The 20,848-nt window shown below is 40.0% G+C and overlaps 1 long non-coding RNA gene across 1 annotated transcript in view; it reads right to left on the bottom strand.

The window, feature by feature from the left end:
- Positions 1 to 20,848, bottom strand: part of LOC142826458 (uncharacterized) — a 200,207-nt gene that overhangs the window by 24,623 nt on the left and 154,736 nt on the right. Inside the window, exon 6 of the long non-coding RNA XR_012900587.1 lies at positions 8,332 to 8,454. This is a non-coding gene — a long non-coding RNA (uncharacterized LOC142826458). The remainder of the gene's footprint in view (positions 1 to 8,331; positions 8,455 to 20,848) is intronic.

Here is a 20,848-nt window from a genome sequence, read left to right as displayed (position 1 = left end):
TTGGAAGGGACTACAAGAGGTCATCATGTCCAATCCCCTGCTCTCACAGCAGGACCCAGCACCATCTAGACCATCCTTAATAAATGTCTATCTAACCTGCTCTTAAATATCTCCATTGAGGGAGATTCCACAACCTCCCTAAGGTACTTATTCCAGTGTTCAACCACCCTGATGGTTAGGAAGTTTTTCCTAATGTCCAACCTAAGCCTCCATTGTGCTATCCTCAGATATTAAGGAGAATAATTTTTCTCTCTCCTTTTTGTAACACTCTTCTAGGTACTTGAAAGGTGCTATTATGTCCTCTCTCTTTTCCAAACTAAACAAAGCCAATTTGTTCAGTCTTCTCTCTTAGGTCATGGGTTTCTAGGCCTTGAATCATTTTTGTTGCTCTTCTCTGGACCTTCTCCATATCTTTCCTGAAATGTGGTGCCCAAAACTGGACACAATGCTCCAGTTGAGTCCTAATCAGCACAGAATAGAGCGGAAGAACGACTTCTCATGCCTTGGTCACAGTACTCGGTTAATGCATCCCAGAATCATGTTTAATTTTTTTGCAACAGTGTCACACTGTTGACTCATATTCAGTTTGTGGTCCACTATGACCCCTAAATCCCTTTCTGCAGTACTCCTTCCTAGACAGTAACTTCCCATTCTGTGTGTGTGAAACCGATTGTTCTTCCCTAAGTGGAATACTTTGCATTTGTCCTTATTATACTTCACCCTATTTGCCTCAGATCATTTCTCCAGTTTGTCATTTTGATATAACCCTATCCTACCAAGCACTTGCAATCCCTCCGACATTGGTATAATCTGTAAACTTTATAAGTGTACTCTCTATACCATCATCTAAATTGTTGATGGAAATATTGAACAGATCTGGTTCCAAAACTGATCCCTGTGGAACTGCATTTGTTATGTCCTTCCAGAATGATTGTGAACCATTAATAACTACTCTCTGAGAATGGTTATCCAGCCAGTTATGCACCCACCTCATAGTAGTTCCATCTGCATTGTATTTCCCTAGTTTATTGATAAGAAGGTCATGTGAGACTGTATCAAATGCTATAATAAAATCTAGGTCTACCATGACCACTTCTTCCCCCTTTTCCTTAAGGCTTGATATCCTGTCATTGGTTTGACATGATTTGTTCTTGACAAATCCATTCTGACTCATTACTTATCACCTTCATTTCTTCCAGATGTCTGCAAATGGATTCGGTAATTATTTGCTCCATTATCTTCCCTAGCACAGAAGTTAAGCTGACTGGTCTGTAGTTTCCTAGGTTGCCCCTATTTCCCATTCTATAGCTGGGCACTATATTTGCCCCTATCCAGTCTTCTGGAATCTCTCCCAACTTCTATGACTTTTCAAAGATGATGGTTTTGTTCTGTGTTTGTATAGTGCCTAGTACGATGGGGTCCTGTCCCATGACTGAGGCTTCCAGAACTGGAGTTTCTAGAAGAAAGAAAGAAAGAAAGAAAGAAAGAAAGAAAGAAAGAAAGAAAGAAAGAAAGAAAGAAAGAAAGAAAGAAAGAAAGAAAGAAAGAAAGAAAGAAAGAAAGAAAGAAAGAAAGAAAGAAAGAAAGAAAGAAAGACTCTCTCCATTTATCACCTGGGAGTAGAGTTGGCTGGCTGACAGCAGGAATATCCCAAGGATGAGGAGCCATCAGCTTCCTCAGCCTCTCTCAGCACAAAAAGTAGCTAGCGAATTCCTTTAATGTCTCCTGTTCTACTCTGTGTGCCAAAGTCCACTTAGGCCCAGTTCTGCAAAACACCGAGCACCTGACATGTGTGACTTAAAATCCCATTGATTTGTGAGTCACTGAGCACCTTCCACAACTAAGTGCTGAAGGCATTATACTCCCTATGGCCATAAGGTCTTTAGCATTTTAAGAAAATTCAAATTGATAATAAAACAATTAGGGCGTGTCTAGACTACAGGGGGTTTTCAAAAAAAGTGGCCTTTTTTCGAAAAAACTTCCCCTGCGTCTAGACTGCTGCCGAGTTCTTTCAAAATGAAATTGAAAGAACACGGCAGTTTTTTCGACCATGGTAAACCTCATTTTAGGAGGAAGAACACCTTTTTTCGAAAGTGCTCTTTCGAAAAAAGGCATTCTTGAATGCAAACAGGGCTTTTTCGAAAGAGAGCATCCAGACTGACTGGGTGCTCTCTCTCGAAAAAGCAGCTCACTTTTTTGAAAGTGGTTGCAGTCTAGATTCTCTCTTTTGAAAGAGGCTTTTTTGAAAGGTTCTTTTGAAAAAGCCTCTTTCGAAAGAGGCTTGTAGTCTAGACATAGCCTTAGCAACTATTTCCAGGGACAATATCAGTAAAACATAATAATAAAACTACCCTCCTTTAACATTTTCCTTGGATTAGGCAAACTGTCCTCAGACATTAGCTTACAGAAGTGCGAAAGTCTCAGCAACTTTTATCCATGAGCGGTATTTTACTAATATGTTATGTCTACACTAGAGTTTTTCCAGGAAAATGGCAATTTTTCCAGAAAAACTACACTTACGTCCATACTGCTATTGCGTTCTTTCAACAGAAAGTCGAAAGAACAGAGGGGTTTTTCCGACAGCATAAACCTCTTTCTATGAGGAAGAAGCCTTTTTCTGAAGAGGCTCCCAGGAAAAACCACTCCGTCCACAGTAATCACAATTAAAATGCGAGATAGCATCCAATCACTGTGGACGCTATCTTTTGAAAAGACAGATCACTTTTTTATCGCACTTTTGTGTAGATGCTCTCTTTCAAAAGAAGTTTTTCCAGAAGATCTCCTCTGGAAAAGCTTCTTCCAAAAAAAGCGTTCAGTCTAGACGTAGCCTATATGTATACCTATGTGCTATTCAATATATAACTAACTCTCTAACTCTCCGTGTGTGGGGGGTGTGTGTGTTTGTGTGTGTATAAAGAGTGTGAGACTATATATATCCTACTTTCAATCTCTTTTGTGTATATATATACACTCACACATTTAGTCTACACTGTCTCTGTATGAGCATGTGTATGCATGCATATATATGTATCTTTCCCCTGTTTGCCAAACCTCAAGTAATTTATGTAATTATACACATGATGTATTTTAACCAAATACACAAAGAAGATTTTTTATAATGCCACTTAGGATCTAGATTTAACTTAAACCACTACTTAGTCTATCTTCCCTAATAGGATACTAAAAAGGAATTTTATGACAACATTATCAGTAGCATTTTGCTGATAATTAGAATAACAATAATAATACTGAGATATTTTTTCAGTAATAATGGTGTTATTAATGAGATTTTTATGAAAGACAGACTTCTTTGGTATAATTATGAAAATTGATCTTTTGCATTTTAGTTATTCACTGAAATCAGATAAGTGGCTTAACTACATGTATTATTTCTAATAAATATTCAAAAGAATGCATTTAAACAAGGCTCCTCATTCTATTCTTGCTCATATTCCTTGCATTTAAATAAAAGTGTAATTGCTCTGCTTTTTTAAACTGCTAGTTTGGATTAGCTGTCTAACCTGTACAGTGTAGCTGTTTGCTGTTTGCATTTTTAATAGCTTTATTACCATTTGGTGAAGCCTTAATTTCTGACTCCCTTGAAGAGTCCTGCCTTTAAGTCAGCTCTACAATTTAACCAGCAATAATCTGTCAAGATAAGATAAAGACCTACACCAGATGAAATGCAGTATTTTTGTGTAGCATTCTGTCATTGTTAAAGGAAAGATCTGAGTATGTCAAAATGTAACACCTGAAAGTTTAATAAACTTTGTAGCATAATTTTACAGTTCACATTTTAAAATAAATCGCTCCAGAATACATTAGCTTGTTCACTAGTGAAATCAGTTACATACATATATAAATATGTTTTGGGTGGAGGGAGCTGATAGTTCTTCAACAAGAATAAAAGTTCTTTCATTTTCCAATCTTTAGAGTAAGTTATTTTAAAAAGCAATTCTAACTTCAATTCGATTTTATTAACTCTGCAGTTTCCTTATAAATCTTAGCATAATATTGAACATTAAAGTTACTGTAAGGCAGAAGTTCCCAATATTTTCTTAGTGTACCCCTTTCAGATCTACCAGCTCTCTGGGTACCCCTGCTCTGCTCATCACTGAGAGTTCTTAACACTACCTGTCTTTTGCCATGTGTCAATATTTCACTATTATGTACAGATATACTGTAATTCCAGGGAGATGTATAAAACCCAAAAGCCCTACCCCTAAGTTCTGAGCTGAGTTAGACTGGGCAGTTGCTGGGCAACTGAACTTGAGCTGTACAACGATTGGAGTCAAGAGCTCTGTACGTCAGCATCTTTGGGTATCTATGTTCTCACGGGTACATCTTGATGTAACTATGTATTCTATATAACAAATTCCCACAGAGTTTTAAAGCTTTAGAAGAGTAGCCTATTATGAAAATGCATTAAACAAATAAACATCACCTTTACAAATTTCACCTACATATTCCACCCCTCAATGTTTTATGCACCCACTACCTGGGAACTCCTGCTCTAAAGAAACATTTAAAAAAGTAAAGCTAACAGGAAAAGCACTTTTGAAGATTTAACTATGATTTCCAGTATTACAAATATTTTTAAGTAGCTAATGGTGAGCCAATTTAATCATGGCATCTTTGACTTCTGTTTTCTTGTTAGAATAATGTAAATTCAGTTAGGTTTGAAGTTCCTTTTTGAATGTAGATGCATAAGATTTGTTCTTCACATAGGGCAAACTTAATAATAGTAAGTGCTTGAAGAGAGGATTCTAAAACCATATTTAGGCATGGAAATAAGTTGTCTGTTTTCAAAAGTGCTAAATATTAAGCAATGCTATAGAGATTCCCAGAAATTGTTCCACAGTAGACTAAAGGTATGATTCTCAATCTCACTCCATCCCTTTTATGCCAGGAAATGGGTTCAGAGTGGTGTAAAGAGATTCAAAAATCCCAGGACCCAACCATAGGGAAATTCTCTAGCAGAAGAAATGATTATAGGATATCCTCTGAGGACTTCCTCATGGGCCCTGGCATGAGTTGTGCTGGAGGATGTGGCTGGGAAGAAGGGAGTGAGCAACACCACAACGCTTAGCTCTATGGACATGCTGGGTGGCACTAGGAGGTCATCCTAGCCTAGATGCTCTCCTCCAAATTTGGCTGTGGGCTTCTCTGGCAGGCACCTTAGCACTTGAGATGGGCAGGAAATGGTTTTCCCATGGGGTGAACAGTTTGGAAATTTCAGTTGTTTTCCTGTTCTGCATTGTGACGAAGCCAAGGCTTTCTGGAATTATTTAAGAAAAGCCAGAGAGAAAGAGAGAGAGAGAGAGAGAGATTGCCACCTAGACTAGCCAACAGTTCTCAGGGCACTCGTCTGTAGGGACTTGGATCTGTGTTTCTCACGTCCCAGGTGAGCAACCTAACCACTGGGTTGGTGGAACTTTTTTTCTTTCTCTCTCATTTTGACCAGTAATTCTATCCTGGCCCTAAGAAAACTTTCTGGAAAAATGTTTTGTCAAAACTAAATTATTTCCGTGAAAATTTTAGTTTAGACAAATGGGCATTTTCAGCAGGAAAAATAAAAATCTGTCCTTGAAAAATTCCTACCAACTTTGCATAGCATGCCCAAATCTGAGGCTGTGAATTCTTAGATTCACAGATTCCAAGGTGTGATTTCCTGTGTGACACAGGAAGGCCATAGAGCTTCCATGAAATAATTCCTAGAGCAGGTCGTTTAGAAAAAAAAGTCCAGTCTTAATTTTCAAATGGTCAGAGATGGAGAATCCACCACAGCCCTCAGTAAGTTGTCCAGATAGTGCATTGCCCTCACTGTGAAAACTGAATGCCTTATTTCCAATCTGAACTTCTCAAGCTTCAACTTTCAGCCCTTGAATCATGTTATACTTTTCTCTGCTACATTGAAGAGTGCTATTTATTCCCTATGTAGATTGTAATCAAGCCATTCCTTAACCTTCTCTTTGTTAAGTTAAATAGATTGAGCACTTGGGCTCTGTCATTTATAAGGCATGTTTTCTAATCCTTTAATCATTCTTGTGGTTCTTCTCCAAAACCTCTCAATTTATCAACATCTTTCTTGAAATGTGGCTTCCCCAACATGACCCCACATTCCAGCAGCAATTGCACCAAGGCCTAAAACAGAAATAAAATAACCTCCGTATCCCCTACTCAGGAATCTTCTTTATTGTGCATCCCAGTACTGCATCAGCTCTTTTGGCCACAGCATCACTCTGGGAGCTCATGTTCAGCCAATTATCCAGCACAGCCCCTAAATCTTTTCTAGTCACTGCTTTCCAGGAGAGAATCTGTAAATATGGCTTTTGTTCCCAGATGTGTACACTTAGCCATATTATACTGCACATGGTTTCCTTGCACCCAGTGTACCAAAAGGAGCTGTGAATCAGTGACCTGCTCTCTTAGCTACTTACCACTGGCAGAATGTTTGTGTCATCACCAGCAAAGTTCGGTGCTGAGTCTTTTACCGGCACAGCACAGACTCTCCTCCCAGAGGTCCAAAGATCACAGCTGGAGAACTGCTATTCTCTGCAAGGCCCCCTGTGATTCACAAAATCATTCTCCATTGTAGATTTCCAGTCCTCGCCCTCAATGATTTATGAATTGCAAAGGAATTGCTGAATATGCTTTTGACTCATAAGAACCAGCCTCTTCTCAAAACTGCATTTTCCCTGATCCAGCACTGTTAATAACTTAGTACTATCTTGACAGTAAAAGTGCCTTGTTTATTAGCCTCCAAAGAACAAATGTAGCTATTTGAGAAAACTTGCTTTACAAAACTGTCCTTAGAACCCAATTCATTTGTGTGTCAAAAGACACAGATCTTTTACATTTGGAAATATGTCTGTTATCATAGGCTTTTGATCCTAGTCCAACACAGAATTTAATCACATGCTTAAGTTTACGAATATGTCTACATCTGTCCTCACTCTGAAAAAACACTTAAACACATGTAAGCCATGTAAGAAGGAGAGACAATTGGAGCTTCCCATTGGACTATGGGAGTGAGGTTTAAGTGACTTGGATTTCAGATTTTTGCCTAAGTGTTTTGCTGAATTGTGGATTTGAAACTAGAATAACATGTTATATCTAAAATTATGCATTTTTTTTATTTCTGAAAAGTAAGAGAATTTCCCTAGCCCCTCAATGTCTGTGATAAGCTTGGGTGTTTCAATTAAGGGTGTGAGGATATGATTTGAAGCAAAGGCTCTGATTGAAACAACCACAAGGAAACCAAAGAATTCATGGATCGATAGCAAGCTCATTCAGGAACGCACAATAAAACTGTGACAGCCGTAGCAAGGAAGCACTTGTGGCAACACACACACATACATACACACACGCATATTTTAAGAATTACATGTTAAAAATAATTAGTTTTTACATGCTGGAAACAATGGTGCATTGGTCATAAGCCAAAACCTGACAAAGCTCCAAGGTTGAAAAGGGCTTCTTTGAGTCTGTCTTCCAAGCATAATTATTGCAGGTTCAGAGGAACCAGATCTGAAGTGTTGTAAAACTCAACACAATGAACTTGACAGACAGCCAGATTTCTGTTTTCAGCCAGTTTAGGGTTACTATAATCTCATTATTATGCTTGAAAGACGACAAGTAATAGAATCTCAGGTAGTCGTTCTGTCTTTACTCAGCCGCATCTTCTCTTTTATGCCGATTTCCCTTGATTACCTGAACTAGTGGGGCTCGGTTTTCAACCACTTATCTTCTAGAAATAATCATCTGATCAGCTTTACAAGGTTCTCACTGCACTCAATGGTTTTAATGGGTCAAGCGTTAAATTAACCCTTTAACCATATCATTGGAGAATACAAAACTTATTCAAAAGCAATTTACTTTTCAATCACCGTTAACTATGCAAAGGAGAAAGAGTTAGCTAGTCAGCTTTGCTTGTGTCTTCTCCTTCAGTGTTCCCCTGAAATACTTATTCTGCCTTTAGTTAATAAGCAAACAACATCATTTTTAAACTTTGCAGCTTAAGAGAATGTCCTTCTGGTTTTTGCTTACAGTAAGAATTTTTAAAACCAAGACACAGGAGTAGCTGTTAGCATTTTATAGTCTGTTCTAAGACAATATATGTACATTTCACAAAGGGCCGAATAAATCATTATTTTCATTTTATGGAAAACACATGTGACTCACCTACACATCAGCGGATTCTGTATTACATTCAGCTGTAAAGTGTAACTCTTACAGATACACTCTAAAAAAATAAATAAAAGGTTTGCAGCCTCTCTAAGTATGAAAAATTCAGGGCATGGGAAGTCATTTAAACTGGCCCAGACTCACAGGTGGAGATTCTCCTCTTTGCATTCATCGCCTCTGTTCTGCTCAGGAGCAAGGCCAGCCATTTCTGCTGCACCTCCCAACCTCCGTGGGGACACACAAAAGACAATGTTGCAGGTCCAGGATCTGTGTAGAGGGAAGTGACAAGTCTCAGGCAGGAATGTCAGCAGTGAGTCCAATCATACTGTGTTGCTTTGCATATGGAGTCCCTTCCATGCTGGGGAAACTTCCTCTCAGAGGGTTCTAAGAGCAGACACACCATGAAAAAGCCCAAGCAATGCTGCTCCAATGGAATTTCATGATCAGGGAACTAGAGTGGGGTAAATGCTCTTGCACAAAAGGATGATTCTGAGGAACTTCACAGTTTTCAGATGTCACAGACAACTTCTTCTGCCTGAGGAAGTGACCAAAGCTAAAACCTTTGGCACAAATTGTGGTCTGGGGGCATCTCTTACCCAGTAACTAATCATAGCTACATAAAAACAAGGAATGTGTGGTTCATGAGTCATAACAGCACTGCACCTGAAAAAAAAATTAACTTAGAAATGATCGTGTAATAGAGATGCCCAGAATGTAAGTCTAACCATGCATTCTTAATGCAGCCTTTACTCAGCCAAAACTCTCACTGACTTCAGTAGGTATTTTGTCAAGAATGAACTTGAACGAGGAATGGAAGTTGGACAATAAAGAGGAAGCTCACACGCCTTCCTAATATTATTCCATTTTATACACTCCCATGTTGTGAATCTTGAAAACAACTGAACTGCTGAAATCTAAACAAATTAAGTTCATCAAGTTGGGTCAATAGTCAAATAATCAAAGGTTTTTGCCATCTGAAGATTGTACAAATCCATGGTGTGTTTCCTGCTGATGTGCCGGTATAAAAAGTGTTTTGTGGTCTCAGTCCAATTCTTAGTGGATAGGCATCCACATCACAAAACCAGGCATCCACAACTTGCAAGATTGACACCTTTGTCAGCAGCTTTGTTAGGCCAAGGGTGGAATGAGCATGGAGTCTCTCACCCACCTTTACCAGGGCTCAGGCATGTTGACGGGGCATTGTAGGGAAACTCGTTCTGCCACCAACATGCTGTCCCTGTTCTGCAGCTGCATAGATAGATTCATCATTCTGCAGCATCAATCCATCACCTTTTCCCCTTTTGAAGGCCCAATTCCATTCACAGAGGTCAAGTACATTAGCACCTTTCATAGTACTACAGGCAGTCCCCGGGTTACGTACAAGATAGGGACTGTAGGTTTGTTCTTAAGCTGAATTTGTATGTAAGTCGCAACTGGTACATATTGTAGGGGAAACTCTAGCCAAACATTTCTCCAGAGCTCAGTTTTATTCTCCCACACCTTACTTCCCTCAGTCCTTTATTCTCAAGCTGAGGTGTCTGCTGAGAAAAGCCGCTCCGCGTCTCCCTGGTCTGCTGAGGGGAAGCAGCTAGTGCGGGGTTGCCTCACCCCGTTTGTAAGTAGGGATCGGTTCCATGTAACCCGGGGACTGCCTGTAAATCAAAATGATTTTTAAAGCGTGATGGAGCTTCATGAATACTATTTATACTTTATTTGACTTAATTTAAGGCTTTTAAATACAAAATGCTCTTGCTGCAATAATCTGGCTGCAAGTGCTGTATTAGCCCTTTACTATTAAAGAGAGGGAAGAGATGGAGGAGATTTTGTTCTTTTTGACTGATATCTGTTTTTTCAGGAAGCATCTTTTCCTCTCATTAATATTCATAGAAAAACACACAATAAAGGGGGCCTGCACATGAACAACTTATGCTACTTGTATTTTTAGTCCATTTCAATAGAAGAGATACTGCAAAAACTCATGTAGCACAGCAATGCTGTGTATATTGTACAATAGCATAATTCATAGAGGGTAAGTAAACTAAACAGCAGAGAATAATAAAAAAAACAATTAAGATAGTAAAAAATTGAGTAAAAGTCCACAAAAATAAAAGATAACTAACTAAATAATTCTGAATTTTTAAAAAATGGTAATAACATTTTTTTCAACCAGTTCCAGAATTTCTGCCAAAAAGAGTTTTTGCTGCTGTTGTTCGCCATCACAAAGCACTACAGAAGTCTTCCAATGCAAATAAGCAAGTTTCTGCAGAGCCCAGAGGGAGTGGAAATCTATCTATGGGTATGTCTACACTACAGAGTTTTTTTTCAGAAAAACAGCCATTTTTCTGTAAAAACTTCAATTATGTCCACACTGCAATCATGTTCTTACAAAAGAAAATCGAAAGAACAGAGGGGTTTTTCCGACATTGGTAATCCTCATTCTACGAGGAAGAAGCCTTTTTCCGAAAGAGCTCTTTTGGAAAAAGGCATGTGTGGACAGGGAAGAAGGAGTTCTTTCGAAAGAAGAGGAAAGAGGAAAAAGCACAGGTGACCTTGGCTGTGTCCAGACTCCATGCCTCCGTCGACGGAGGCATGTAGATTAGCCACATCGGAAGAGGGAAATGAAGCCGCGATTAAAATAATCGCGGCTTCATTTAAATTTAAATGGCTGCCCCGATCTGCCGATCAGCTGTTTGTCGGCAGATCGGGAGAGTCTGGACGCGATGCCCCGACAAAGAAGCCTTTCTTCATCGACACAGGTAAACCTGGTTTCACGAGGCTTACCTGTGTCGATGAAGAAAGGCTTCTTTGTCGGGGCATCGCGTCCAGACTCTCCCGATCTGCCGACAAACAGCTGATCGGCAGATCGGGGCAGCCATTTAAATTTAAATGAAGCCGCGATTATTTTAATCGCGGCTTCATTTCCCTCTTCCGATGTGGCTAATCTACATGCCTCCGTCGAAGGAGGCATGGAGTCTGGACACAGCCCTTGTGGCCACTCCGTCCATAGTAATCACAGCTGAAATGCAAGATAGCATCCATTCAGTGTGGACGCTCTTTCGAAAAAGCAGATTGCTTTTTTCTATGTGCTTTTGCAACGTGGACGCTGTCTTTTGGAAGAAGCTTTTCCAGAAGATCTCTTCTGGAAAAGCTTCTTCCGAAAGAAACCTGCAGTCTAGAAATAGCCTAAATGACATAACAGACTATGGGAAGATTGAGGAAGAGCATAATTAAGTTAAAGCAAGATCTGAAGGCAAATAAAGCAGTATTAAAATTAGCAAAAAAATGCATGTTATAACAACCAGTTTAAACACATGGGCATGTAACAAAGGAATGAGGCAAGACATGTACTAGAAATGATGCAGTTCTGCAGTTCTGGATCAAATTCAAACAGAAGGCTGACCTCTTTATAAACTACTTTAAAAACAGAATGTGTGGGTAACTAGAATAAGTGTGCTTCTCAGGTTCTAAGTAACATACAGACCATTTCTCCAGTGCTGGCATTTTAAGTTTCCCTATCTGTAGTGATTTTATTGTATGCTGGCAGATATGGTCTTACAGGGACATAAGAGACATGGATCATTGGCAGTCCATAGCATATTGCTCCACATGTCTTTTACAACTGCAATGCAACGTATCCCAAAAGAGAAAGAAGGAAAGAAAGAAAGAGTCTAGAACGTATATAGTTTTGCAAGAGGTTCACAAATGATTTGTAGGGTCTTGATCATTTCAGTCAATAAGTCCTATTAGTAAACAGTACAAACTTAGACAAGGTACCATTTTAATGCTAGAGTTTGCTCCACTATAACTGCTGGAAAATACATCAGAAAAGTCACTAGAAGTAACAGATTCCTTATTGAAGATCTCTAACGAATGCCAAAATTCTCCAAAAGCTTAACGGGGCCTCATGGCACCGCCATAAATAATAACAGTAACCACCTCTAAGTGTTAATCTATGCTCCTGTACAATAATTCAAATTGCCTCCTTCCACAACTGTGAAGCGAATGTGGCCCAGTTTATTAGAGGATTGGCTCTTATTAATACTTTACTTCCTTTCATCTGAAACAGATATGGAAAATTAGTAAATTAAATAAAAAATAGTTTTACCCTATTTCCCCATATCCTATCCGACGAAATACTGGAGGCAATCTCTCTCCACTCATCCTTGAAATTCCCATTGGAATTCTGGGTCGTACAATATAGAAATAGATGCCTGAGTCTTGTGAAATGGGCAAGTTCTTTTTCTATCGTTCCTGCGATAGAAAGTCTGTATAACTATTAGCGTCTGAGCTCCTGATGTACTACCTGTGTAGGAAAAGTGTGGCAAAATCATGTGTTACTTGCCTGCTTATTCAGATTTCAGGGTGTGTTAAAAATTAATAAGAAACAAACCTAACTTAAAATGCAGTAGCTGTAGCAGATTAGAGAAACATTTTATAATCCAAATGCAAAATCATGTGTGCAATTTAGCAGGCCCTGCCTTCTCCTGCCCTGACCCATTTTATCATGCCTTCTCAGTTTATGCTCTTCAAAGGTGGTTTCAAATCCTCAAAAGGAGGGTTGAAAAACACTGCAAAGTAAGATTCCCATGCTTCATGTAGACTGGCCCTTGAAAGGACTATCAACAAACCAACACTGCTGTAGCTGTATGTGGAGGTCAGGATTTTTATCATCCAAGAAAATTACTACCTTTTCTGCCCACATTAACTTTGCTTATAATTACACCCACATAATTTACCCTCACTCCCCATCAATCTAGTACTATTTTCAGGAAATCCAGAAGCACTTTCTTCTCCAGCTCAGCTTGAGAAAAGTAATACCCCTCCCCCATTGTAGCCATCAAGTCCAATGGGCCAGTAGCAGACGTGCGTTTTAACCCATACAATGGGAGATCCAGAAACATCAGGGCTATGTCTACACTGCAGGCTTTTTGCGCAAGAACAGCTGTTCTTGAGCAAAAACTTGCAGAGCATCTACATTGCACGCGCCTTCTCGCACAAGTAAATTTACAGTAAAGCATCAGAACAGAGGGCTTCTTGCACAAGAGTTGTCCCTCTCCATACAAGGAATAAGCCTTCTTGTGCAAAAGCTCTTGCACAAGAAGGTAATGTAGACGAGCAACAGGGGTTTCTTGTGCAAGAAACCACTATGATTAAAATGGCCAACAGAGCTTTATTGCGCAAGACAGCATCCACACTACCATGGACGCTCTTGCACAAAAGCACATCTCTTGCGCAAAAGAACTCTTGGGCAAAATAGTTCTTGCACAAGAAGCCTGAAGTGTAAGCATAGCCCAAGGGTTTCCCAACAATTGTATATTAGTCATGTGAGGGCCCATAATTCTTAGAGCACAGTTGCTACAAAACCAGAGAGGTTCCCTAGTACAGCACTAAGGGTACTAAGGGTATGTCTATATGACAACCAGGAGGTGTGCAGGTTGTCACTCACAAGCTAATTCTGCTCAAGTTAATATGCTAAAATTAGTATTGTAGCCTTAGTAGCAATGGGGGAGGCTCAGGCTAGCCACCTGAATACAATTCTACCCAAATCCATGGGTATTACCTGGGCAGACAGCCTGAGTTGCAGCCACACTGATATTTTTTAGCATACTAATGAGAGAAGAACTAGCAAGTCTGTCTACCTGTACTAGGAATTACATCTCCCAGCTGCTGTGTAGACATTACCTATGGATCAGCCACTAGATACAGTGTGAGAGAAAGTGTTTCTCTTCAGTGCTTGTCATCTGGAGGCAGCTTGGTTCCTGTCCTCTTAGGCCCTTCAGATAGAACAGTAGTTTATAGCAAGTGGCATGATGAAGACAGTGGCCAAGTGAGGACACCTGAAAAAAAAAACCTGTAGGCAGGAGCAGCCTCAAAGTCCCTGCCTCAGAGTGGGCACTTACTTAGCCTATTGTGGTCTGAAACTGACATAAATGATATAATGTTTTGTAATAGTGAGATGCAGTGTTGTTCTCGCCATGTAGGTCCTAGGATATTAGCGAGACAAAGTGGGTGAAACAACGTGTTTTATGGGACCCACTTCTGTTGGTGAGAGAGACAAGCTTTTGAGAGTACACAGAAGTTGGTCCAACAAAAGATACTACCTCACCCACTGTGCTTCTCTTTTTATTCTGTTTTGGCAGACACTGAGGGTACGTCTAGACTACAAGGCTCCGTCGACGGAGCCATGTAGATTTGTTGTTTTGGCAAAGGCAAATGAAGCCGCAATTTAAATGATCACGGCTTCATTTACATTTACATGGCTGCCGCGCTGAGCCGACAAACAGCTGATCAGCTGTTTGTCCTCTCAGTGCGCTAGTCTGGACGCTCCCCTGTCGACATCAAAGCCCTTTGTCGGCAGCCCCGGTAAACCTCATCCCACGAGGAATAACGGGGCTGCCGACAAAGGGCTTTGATGTCGGCAGGGGAGCGTCCAGACTAGCGCGCTGAGCGGACAAACAGCTGATCAGCTGTTTGTCGGCTCAGCGCGGTAGCCATGTAAATGTAAATGAAGCCGCGATCATTTAAATCGCAGCTTCATTTGCCTTTGCCTATGTGTCTAATCTACATGCCTCTGCTGACAGAGGCATGTAGTCTAGACACAGCCTGAGAGTCAACCAGGAACTTTCTGAGCTAAATGCATGAGCATCTACAGCTTGAACTGAAGAGCCATGCTGTAACACAGCCACATCCTTTGTGCATAGAACACATGATACATAGCACATACTGACCAACGGGTTACATTATTTTACCATTTTTAATCTAATTAGCAAATAAGGAGCTTGTGTTTTCCTCCTGCCAGAAACCCCCCCCCCCCCCCCCCCCCACAAAATGCAGCCTGAGGCAGGAAAAAAACCTGCAAGGTTCTGCTTTACGCGTTTTGTCGGATTTGACTCTTTCTTCCCTAGCAAGATGCAGTAGACCCACCCCCCAATCGTCATAGATTTCCTGAGATCTACATATAACTTGAGGGATCATGTGGCGGCACAGGGACATCTTTGTACATGTCTTGGGTCTCCTATTGGTCCTCTTGGTTCCCTGAAGCTCCAAAGAAAATAAGCAGCCAAGGTTTTCCCAGCTGGTAGCTACAATCAGAACCTCTCTAAGGGTGTGTCTAGACTACCTAGTTTTGTCGACAAAAGTGGACTTTTGTCGACAAAACTATACCAGCGTCTACACTACCGCTGAGTTCTGTCGACATAACGTCGACAGAACTCAGCAGTTTTGTCGACGCTGGTAAACCTCATTTTACGAGGCATAACACCTTCTGTCGACAGAACTCTGTCGACAGAAGGTGTTATTGCCTGTAACATTGCGTCCAGACTACGGAGTTCTGTTGACAAAGCAGCTTGCTTTGTCGACAGAACTCAATGTGTCTGGACGCTCTTTGTCGACGGAAGTTTTGTCGACAGTATCTGTCGACAAAACTTCCGTCGACAAAACGCGGTAGTCTAGACGTACCCTAAAAGGGAACTCCCCACTGGAGGGGGAGCCCACTAATGAGTGATAGAGTTTAAGGCCAGAAGGGATTATTAGATCTGACTTTCTGTACGTCTGAGGAAATTACATTTCACCCAGTTACCCCAGTATTGAACCTAATAACTTGGGTTTGACTAAGTCATAAGCTGAATATATTACTAGAGACAGAGGGCGAGATAGGGAGAGGGAAACTTGGTTCTCCAGCCCTGCCATTTCCCCCATCTGGTCCAAGCTCTCCCTGTGCCTTAATCTCCAGACACAGAAAAAGCCCTTAGCGGAGGAGGTGAGCATGGGGCATGATGGTAGCTGCCCACTGCACTGCACACAGGTTTCCACATTTTGGGGGGCGAGGGGGAGAAGGGGAAGGTTGATAAGGTCAAATCTTTGCTTAGTTTTCTATTGTTAATGAGGAAGATGAAAACACCATAGCCACAACCTTCTGGAGTAGGTCTCCCCTTTGTATTACCCCCAGGCACCAGGAAAAAATGATTATTCTAAGTTATTGCAAAAACTTTGCAATGAGAACCAAGATTGCTCCTCTGATTCTGCTGCCCCGAGAATCAGATTTGTCCTCTTAACATGCTAACTTGTGATTGGTTCTTCTCTCAATGAACTGCAACATGTAGCTCTACTGAGATGAAGCAAATCCCAGTTATTTGATGGAAACTTCTTCCTGACTTTTCCCATTAAAACCATAATGAAGCTCGGAATACAATAAGGTTCCTTTGGGACATCTTTCAGCAGTTCAACCACTCTACCTAAAGTCAAGATTTCTCACACCCAATTTGATACATTTTAGAATATTAATTACCTCAGATGAAATTGTAAGGCTCAATGGTTAGGTCAGTGACCTATCACCTTTAAAACTTGGGTTACCATGGTGACTAAAAATCACCCTCATTAGTTGGATAAACTGGAGCAAAATAGAATCTGATGTCCGGTAGCTAACGAAACTGGCATATTCCACTGTAAATCCATATTCCATATGCACATAGCAGCTCATGTTTAAGCAACAGCTTGGTATCTAAATGCACACCATTTCTCTTCAACACTTTGCTCTGATAAAAATTAAAGTTGTCATTCATGCAGGTTTATTCTTGAGATGTTCAGAATTTGGCAAACAAATTTTCTATGAAGTAAGAAAAATGAATACGGCTCAGCATTCCGTTAGGGACCAGTGCTCCAGGAAGCATGCACTCCATGAGAAACACGCTCCCTTGGATTTTACAACCTTCAGTGTAACATTTCCTGGTAGTGCAAGTTTGTTTGGAAAATAAGTCCCCCTTTTGTCTGAAGTATTTAATTATCTTGATAGAGGAACCAAGCAAAATGAAAGATTTATGGATCCCTGTTTCTCATAGTGAAAGAGAAAGTGATCTGTTTGCAGGAGTTATATTTTCAGGCACTTTGCTGAGACACCCCAACCCCCCTTGGTTGCTGACTGTAAAATAAGAAAACTATTACCCAGCTGGGGTAACAATAGGCTCCCACAGTGCTTTTCTGCTCAGCCCGCAGCTGCCAGTGAAAGTGGAAACTACAGCAGCAGGATAACATTCTTTTCTTACAGCCTGTTTCTATGGGCAAGGAGCCCTCCCACTGATTCAATGTATTTTCTATGCAAAACTGTAGAAGAAGTGACATTTTAAAAGTTTTGACCTTTGTTTTTTTTTTTTTTTTTTTTTTTTTTTTTTTTGCATGAACTGAGGCATACATTTTTTTAAACCTTCTGACAGGGCGTCTGTTAAGAACGGCGATAGCCATTACTGTAATAATAAATGTTTCAAAATTTGAAAATTCTATGTTGAATATAATGCATAGATAACCTTTGTCTGGAAAATGATAGTGATGGGAAATTTAGAACTCCCTCTTTTATTGTTGCAGAAAAACATGACGATGACAGACTTCAGACACCTCTGGGCAGCAGTATATCCTTGACTGCTGTATTTTCATTTGCTAAAATCATATCTTTTGAGACAATTATACTTTTTAAAGGATTAAAGAAATCTTTGCTTTTGATCTGCATCGTTTCCCCACTACTACTAAATTCAGCATTTGCCAATTAATAAAAAGTGTGTACGGGAGAAAGAACAGTCACCATAGGCAATAATAATGAGCATTGTGCTCCACGGTGGCCAAATTATATTGATCTAATTCTACACCAAACTGTCATTGTTCACAATTTGACTAAGAAAAGGCACCCCTAAACTTCCCCACATGAAAGTTGACATACCAAATGAAACAACAAAACTATGAAAAATGTTAAAAATATCCAACACATTTTCCCAAAACACAAGTAAAAGAAATGAAGACTATTCAGACAAAAAGGGGGAGGCGGAGCAAGAAAAGCAAATGAGTCATTAACACAAATGCAGCATAGAAGCCAAAAACAAGCCCGGCAGGTTAATCCATTAGAGAGGCTCCCACGCACCACCAATTCTCTGTGCCAGTTATAACTGCTAGATCTCACCGGCTTTCCCCTATATTCACCAAAGCAACCGTCCAACTCCTTGTCCATCTGCCTATCCATCTCTTAGGGCCTGACCCTGAACATTCTTCATGGTCACATCTCTCACTGAGTCCAATAGGAAAGTAGGCTGTGGAAGCAACGAAGGCCTGGGCCTATAGAATAATATTACCAATGTTAACTTTTTAAAGCTATTGTAAATGCAAAGATTCCAGAAGGTAAAGTAGAAAATTCTGTCTTTTTAATGTGTGACTCCCCACATTAAATTCATTTTGGTAACCTGAGCATAGCACTAAATACCAGACAAAATAATCTCTGGCTATACAACAAATACTGTGTAACAAAATCCATCATTAGCAAACTACATGGAACAATCATCCATCATTAAGCAGCAATCTACAATAAATTACAGTCAGACCATTAAAAGATCACTGAACCCAACAAAAGACAGGAGATTCAGTGCTAAGGCTGAAAATTCCTTCTTAACTCTCCACGTTGTGCCTGGGATATTGCATGGGTCTCTGGACAGGATGATTTCACATACAGCACACTGCAATTCGAAGGCAGACAGAGCGAATAAAGTACTAGTGCTACCTTAATTTTCTGTTTCCTGGCTTTTATTGGTTGGACATTTTGTTACAGCCTTTTTTTGTAAAAAATTAAATCTCTCTTTTCAACTTTTAAAATGTTGGTTAAAATATTCAAAAGCACTTTCATATGAACACAACAGCATTGACACAAGATTCTGTGATTGTTCTGCTGAAGCCACAAGGTCATTTAAAAAGTGTGCCAAGTGGATTTAGCCAAGCAGCTCTGAATGACAATAAGACCAGTAAGTCACATGGCTGACAGCCTGATCCTGCATCCATTGAGTGCAACAGGAGTTTTGTTATTGGCTTCAGTAGAAACAGGATCAAGCCTTAAATGTATGGACCTTATTTTGAAAGCACTATCCCTAGTTATCTATTGAATTAATGACTGCATAGACATTAATTTCTAGTTTCTGTGTTACGATATATAAATACAGGAGGAAATTTTTTTTCAGTTTATTTTAGGCCAATAGCTTTTTCATGACCCAAAACAATGTATTATCTAGGACAGTCAGCTATTTGGGATAGAGGGCACGTCCCCATTTGTCCAGGATTGCCAAATGTTTGGCATGACTCATGACAAAAAGGCAGCTGGTCAGTATGAGGTTAGGAGCAACCTACTAAAAAGCAGAAAATATTGAAAAGCACAGATAGAATTAAAGGTGCAGAATAAGAGAGGGTCTGTGGGGCAGCAATATACAACAAATTATAGTCATTAACACTTTAAGTCTTCACCAGCATTTGCCAATAGTTACCACATAATGGTATCTTAGAGACCACAGGTTTTCTCTGTACTTAAAATAAAATAGAAAATAACTGTAGTATTTTAGATACTGGCAAATATTGTCTACTGTATATGCAAAATAGGAAATGCAATATCTGTATTACAGAAACACTGAGGGATCATATTTTTTCTATCCTAAATGAAAAATGTCCTTCAGCAATAGATCCTTTAACAAGGCTGATGACAGATCATTTCAAAAGAGTGAATTATTTGCCCAGTAGACTATGTGCTTCTCTGGCACTTTTCAGATTTACAGGTGATGTACGTTACTCACATGTTTTTGCAGGATCAGACCCCAAATATGCTTTCAGAGTATGTATACTACAAAACTGCAGGGAAATTAATTCTTTGCATGTCTATAGCTCCTGCCATGCCAGTTTCTAAAGGCTGTGACCTCTCAAGCACTTTAATAAATAGTAATAAATAAAGCTTCAGGTATTATTCTGAAGTATTTAATAATCTTCCTTTACAGACAGAGAAACTGAGGCAAACATAGGTCACGAAAGAAATATGCTGTAAAGACCAGAATAAAACCTAGTTCTTCTCAATGCCAGTCTTGTGCCAGTAGACTATCCTTCACAGTAATTACTATGGAAGGACAGATATAATATTTCGAGTTAAAGAGCTTGGTGGAATGCTAACAGGACGGGGAGTCTTGCACCTGTAAGTATGCTTGGAAGTAGGACAGTTCTTTTGAGGGGGAAGAGATTGTACTTAGTCCTTCAGCTGATATGGAGTTAATGTTTTGACCTGAAATTTTAACTTGCACATTTGCTTAAAGAGGCTGGATAAGCGCCTTTTATAAATGCAATAAATAAATAAATAGGTCACTGGTTCATATCACAAGGTCAGAAGAGCACAATCCCTATAGTCATCATCTAACTGACATTTGGTGACCTGTGTGAAGTAAGTTGATGGTCACATTCCATTTCCTAAAGGACAGACGTCCATTTCCCAAAGCTACCATAAGTGGAGTACCCTGGATGGGAGAGAGGCAAGGGCTGCATGGGCATGGACAATGAACTACCTTACCCTCTTCTCCTGTGAGGTGGCCCAGGCATTTGAGGCTCATTGGCAGAGGTTATGGGAAGATGGCACTGCCACCACCTATGCTTTGTATGTTCTCTGTACAAACAGAGGACTCACTCTCCAGCTGGGCTAATAGGTCAATGATCACTGATGCTAAATTCACATAAGTACGTACATCTGTTAACTGAGCATTCTAAATGACACCATCTTTTGGTTTTGGCTAAGAACAGTATATGTGGGTGCAAACTTGTATGCCTTCTCAGAGAACGGCTGTGCTGATTGGTACAGAACTGCAGACTGGTTGAATCCATTTTAACA

Source organism: Pelodiscus sinensis, chromosome 1 (assembly GCF_049634645.1).
Source record: "Pelodiscus sinensis isolate JC-2024 chromosome 1, ASM4963464v1, whole genome shotgun sequence".
Classification (NCBI taxonomy): Eukaryota; Metazoa; Chordata; order Testudines; family Trionychidae; genus Pelodiscus; species Pelodiscus sinensis.
Note: the sequence above shows the minus strand (reverse complement) of the source record. Positions and strands in the feature narration are given on the sequence as shown.